Below are 6000 nucleotides of genomic sequence, written 5' to 3' on the forward strand. Positions count from 1 at the left end.
TACAGAGGAGTGTGTAGTTCTCATTTTTCTGCACTCATGTGTTTTTCTTCACCTAAATGGTCGAGTACACAATGGACTCAGAATCTGCTGATGGATTGTTTTTCCCTCTCAAAGAATCTTGTTAATTTGATTTCTATTGCTTTTGTCTAGTTCTTCTCTCTATTTTCTTGGTAAATATATTTTGATGCATACAAAAAGACCATGCAAAATACAAACTAGTTATCCATGGGCATAGTAGTGTTTGCACAGCACCTAGAAGGTTGAGACAGAGGGGTCCAGAGTTTGAGGACAGCTTGAGCTAGATAATGGAATGCTGTCTCAGACCAAAAAGGAAATGTCATTTATAAAGCCAGCTCTAATGGAAAATGGCAAGCCAACCACCCAAGAACTGCCCAAAACACACTTTTATCACAAATACAAATATTCAGATGTCTATATAAAGAGATATACAGATACATAACAGCTTACTTTGCCTTATTTTTAAGTTCTGCTTCATTCGCATCATACAGTGGATGCTGGGGCATCGGCCCAGCTCTCCCTTACAGACTAGGATGTTTGCTCTCCCATTAGCCAGACTGCTGGTTGTTGAAGGCCCACAGCTGTGTCCCCCGAGCGTTACCCTCAGTTCCTCAATGGGAGCTTGCACTCTGTGACTGGAAGATGCAGACAAACTAAAGTCTGAAACCTTTACCTTATGTATAGACACTTCTGAGAAGCCCTCCCCATTTCAGGGCTCCCCATCGGATTGCCTGAGGCCTCTACTGTAAATGGTCTCAGTTCAACTTCTTCTGCTTAACCCTTTTTTCCTCACTGACTTACAGATGCTGTCCCCAGAGCACTCCATAATAAATCTTGAGCAAGCAAATCTCAGAGTCTGTTCCCTGAAAAACTGTCATTGGTTGTAATATGTCTCCTCAGAAGACCTAGCCGCCTTCCAATCTGTAACAGATATCCATATTTGGCAATAGGGTCTTTGGGAATATAAAAAAGTCGTGATGATTTTATACTGGGTATGGATAGCTTTAAATCCTCTCAGCCCTCGTAGAGAAAGTCAGATATGGAGCAATACAGAAAGGTAGAGAGGAAAAAGCCAAGTGGTAATAGAGGCTGAGTATAGTGGAGCAGCCTCAAGCCAAGGAGTGCTAAAGATCGTCAACAACTGCAGAAGTCAAGAAACGTGTGTGTGTGTGTGTGTGTGTGTGTATGTATGTATGTATGTATGTATGTATGTATGTATCTGCCTCTGTGAAGTGTATGTGTGACTGTCTGTCTTCTGTCTGTCTGTTTCTGTCTTTCTCTGTGACTCTGTGTTTGTATCTGTCTCTATGAGTGTGTGTCTCGTCTCTCTGTATCTCTGTCTGTATCTGCCTTTGTGTGTCTGTCTGTGTGTGTCTCTGTCTCTCTCTGTATCTCTCTGTATCTCTCTGTATCTCTCTCTCTCTCTCTCTGTGTGTGTGTGTGTGTGTGTGTGTGTGTGTGTGTGTGTGTGTGTGTGTGTGTATGTGTAAGCCAAAGGTCATTATCAAGTACCTCCCTCCATTACTCTTCAGTTTAGTTTTTGAGACAGAGTCTCTCACGGGCCCTGAGGCTCACAAATTTGGATAGAATGGCTGATTAATGAGCTCCAGAGATCTGACTGACTGTCCTGCCCAGTGCTGGCATTATAGGCATGGGCCACAGCACCCATGTTTTATATGGATATTGGGAATCTGAAATGAGTGATCATGCTTGTACAGCAAGCACTGTACTGACTCATGTTCCTGGCCTGAGAAATGAAGTTACTTTAAAGAGACACATGTGTGTCCCTCCTGCCTAACAGACTATTGAACAATGGTCTATTGGCACTATTGACTTTTAAAACAATGGTCACCACAAAATTGGGATCATCCAAAGGTAGAAGTGTGATGTCTATCAGAAGGAAACTTCTCCTAGGACAAGTTGCCAGACAACCTTGCAAGAGAGACTGGAGCAGAGACAATGATGGGGCAACAGTGGGTAAGATCACAGCCTGACTTGAACTGCTTTGGTGTCCATACTTCTTGTCTTCTATTTAAACCTAACCCTCAGGACCCCAAAGATGCACTTGGAGGGTCAGCTGGACCACTTTGTTTCTCTTTCATATAAGAGCAGTTTGAATGAATCTCTTCTCTGTTTTCCATAATTGCTTGTCTCTTTAATTGAAGTATTGACCATGGCTTGCTGATCCTTTCTTTGTTGGGGATGCCAGGACCCAGGTGCTCGGATATATAATGGCAATATAGTGGGGCTAATGTTTGGATATAATTTGCCCCAAATTACTCTCTGTAGACACCTTGATTTCACCTTGTGAAACCCACACCAGGTTTCGAGTCTCTAGACCTGAAATAAGTATATATGGTATTTGTTTAAGCCACTAATCTGTGATCATTTGTAACTTCCATAAAGTTGAATATCATGTGTGTTTGTGTGTACTCAAATCACAGGGCCCTTTCTATGAGGTCCCCAGATCCCATTCTATGACATGGTCTCCTTTTCTTTCTTTCTTTTTTTGATTTATTTATTTAATGTATATGAGTACACTGTAGCTGGCTTCAGACACAACCAGAGGAGCGCATTGGATCCCATTACAGATGGCTGTGAGCCACCATGTTGCTGGGAATTGAACTCAGGATCTCTGGAAATGCAGTCAGTCCTCTTAATCACTGAGCCATCACTCCAGCCCAAGTTTTCCTTTTCTTAAAAACACTCACACACACAACTTTTAAATGTATGAGTGTTTTGCCCTCACATATGAATGTGTGCCATGTCTGTGCCTGGTGCCCTAGGAGATCAGAAGAAGACATTGGGTCCTCTGGAACTGGAGTTACAAGTAATCGTGAGCACCATGTGGTAGCAGGTCTTGACTTAGAGTTGACCCCAATGGGAAACCTACACATGGCTTTGGCATATTCATGTTATACAAGTTCAGAAGGAAAGAGCAATCCTAGCACATGGACAACAGCTGTTAAACACCTGGAAATAAAGCTTCGTAGTCAGAGAGAAACTCCCTTTTCCTCATGTTTACATGTGCACTGTATATGCACTTGTGTGTGGATATGCAGAGGCCAGAGGTCTATGTCAGGAGTCTTCCTTGATTGCTCTGCACCCTCTATGCTGAGGCAGAGGGTTCAACCCAGAACTCATTGATTTGGCCCCTCTGGCCCACCCTCTTGCTCCAGAGAACCTCTGTCTACACCTCCCACACACCAGGATTCAAGATTAGCCATCACACTCACTAAGCATTTATGTGGGTGCTGGGGATTCACACTTACTTGAGCACGAGTGCTTTAACTGCTGAGCTGTCTCCCCACCCCCTAGAGAAACCAGTTTTTTATCAATATTTAAGTGATTCTAGGGTATTGGCTTCTATTTCCAACCTATATGTGGTCTCAGATATAGTTCAGAATTTATCTTATTGGTGACTAGTTCTATATCTCATTATTCCTGCATATTGTGTGTTTATTAAGGCTACAGATGAACACTCTTTGGGAAAGTTCCACAGCATGGATCTATTTTTGGCCTGATTTACAAGAAGAGCAAGAGACTTAACGTCAATGTTTTCACCAAGTCCTTCTGAATAAGCTACTCATTTGTCATTGCATGAGTGAGATATTTTAATCATTTAAATGGTAATGTTCAAAAAAGACGTGCTTTCCACAGACTACTTCTTATTCATAGAAGAGGCACGATAAGCTGGTCTTAACATAAGAAACAGTGCTGCTATAGAAATCGAATTCACTGCAAATTTATAGAGGGGGAGAAACAAAGATTGTAGACAGATCACCATTTTGAATACAGTTCCCAAGTACATAGAAAACATGTGCCTGCTGCACAAACATGAGGAATGAGTTCAAATTCCCTGCATCCATGTCAAAAAAAAAAAGCAAATGCACACCACACTTATAAACACATGAAAAATAAAAATGATAAAATATCTGAAATCTACTAACAATACTTTTTTACCTTCAAAAATTTAACTGATAATTAAAAAAATTTCCTTTTCTTTAAAGATTTATTTTATTCATATGTGTACACCAGTCTGGTCTTGAATTCACAGAGATCCACCTGCCTCTGCATCCCGAGTTCTGGGATTAAAAGTGTGCCATCTCGCTGCACATGAAGCGCCACCAGCACTGCGCACACAGCTCGACGCCTCGCAGACCGCTCGCCATCCTTTAAACCTCAGACCTAACTTCATATAAAAAAAATCAAAAGAACTGGAAATGTATATTTTGCATATTTGAGGCCACAGGGAATACATTGTATCAATACCAAAGTGTTTGGTCATTTTGAGAACCCGGAAGCTTGCTCTCATGCTCACCACTAACTTTATTCCAGCAAACTTCATCTCCAGACAGGCAACCACATCTCAGCATGGGGAACTGGTAGGGGTACACGGGGTGCGTATGCTGTTTCTATACAGACTGCGCACGCACAATCCTGTGTGACATTGTTTAGGATAAACAAACGCGCTTGGCAGGCACCCAGATATATTGTCAAGATTTTACTTGACGAGGACTCGTTTTTTTTTTTTTTTTTTTTTTTTTTTTTTTTTTTTTTAAGACCTTACATATTTAATACAGTGTGTTACCCCTGTACAAATGGAAAAATCTTAAGTTCAACATTTCCAGACCAATATGGCTGTTAATTTCTGTACAGTGCCAACTCAACACAGTAAATGGGGATACTTTTTTCCAAAGTTGACCGCACAGGTAAAGTTTCAAAAAATTCAAATTATATATCTGTATATATATATTTATATTTATATAAAAAGACCAATAATAGCAGTGTCTTATGCATCAACAGCAGCAACAGCTTTTCCAGGTTCTGCAGTCATCTGAACAAAACTGTAGAGACATCCAGCATACTCCATTAAAAAAAAAAAAAGTAAAAAAACAAAACCCGAGAAAACAGCACAGTTCTGTTACTCTTGTGGTACCTGGCACCATTTTCTTTTTTTTTTTCTTTTTTTTTTTATTCTTTATTTTTTTTAATTTAGAGAATACTTTATTAGTTTTTGTAATCAAACCCACGTATATAAGACCTTACATATTTAATACAGTGTGTTACCCCTGTACAAATGGAAAAAACTTAAGTTCAACATTTCTAGACCAATATGGCTGTTAATTTCTGTACAGTGCCAACTCAACACAGTAAACAGGGATACTTTTTTCGAAAGTTGACAGCACAGGTAAAGTTTCAAAAAATTCAAATTATATATCTGTATATATATATTTATATTTATATAAAAAGACCAATAATAGCAGTGTATTATGCATCAACAGCAGCAACAGCTTTTCCAGGTTCTGCAGTCATCTGAGCAAAACTGTAGAGACATCCAGCACACTCCATTAAAAAAAAAAAAGTAAAAAAACAAAACCCGAGAAAACAGCACAGTTCTGTTACTCTTGTGGTACCTGGCACCATTTTTTTTTAAATTAGCTTCTCAATCATCATCTGGAAAGAAAACATTCTGAGCAACATCATTAAAAACAGCTCTGATAAAGCACGGTCACTACTACGTATCATAAAGCAGGTACAAGCTATTTTACATCCACAGAGGTATGATACAGTACTGTCCTACATCTATAATACTAGAGGATACAATTTAAAAGGCATTATTTGAGACTTGATTCTACTTTTCCAGCAGGGGGCCCAAAGGATGGTGTGACACAGCTTTGTAAAGAAACATACTCTAGACAGGATTTCCTTTCACTAGTGGCACACTTCTAAGGATTCATTCTCTCCATGAATGTCAGCTAAAACCGTTATTAAAAAAATGAAATATCCCTAGAACAAAACCGTATAACCACCGGATTCACATGAAGATGACCTAGTGGAGACAAGCTGGACCTCACCTTACCAACAAGCTATCAAATCTGTTATGTTTAAGCAGTGAGACCTCCAAGGAAGGAGATGCCAAGTAGTGCTTCAAAGCTTCGGACCACAATCAAACACAGCATCCTTTTCAACAAAAGCAGA

The sequence above is a fragment of the Rattus norvegicus genome, chromosome 3 (genome assembly GCF_036323735.1).
Source record: "Rattus norvegicus strain BN/NHsdMcwi chromosome 3, GRCr8, whole genome shotgun sequence".
Classification (NCBI taxonomy): Eukaryota; Metazoa; Chordata; class Mammalia; order Rodentia; family Muridae; genus Rattus; species Rattus norvegicus.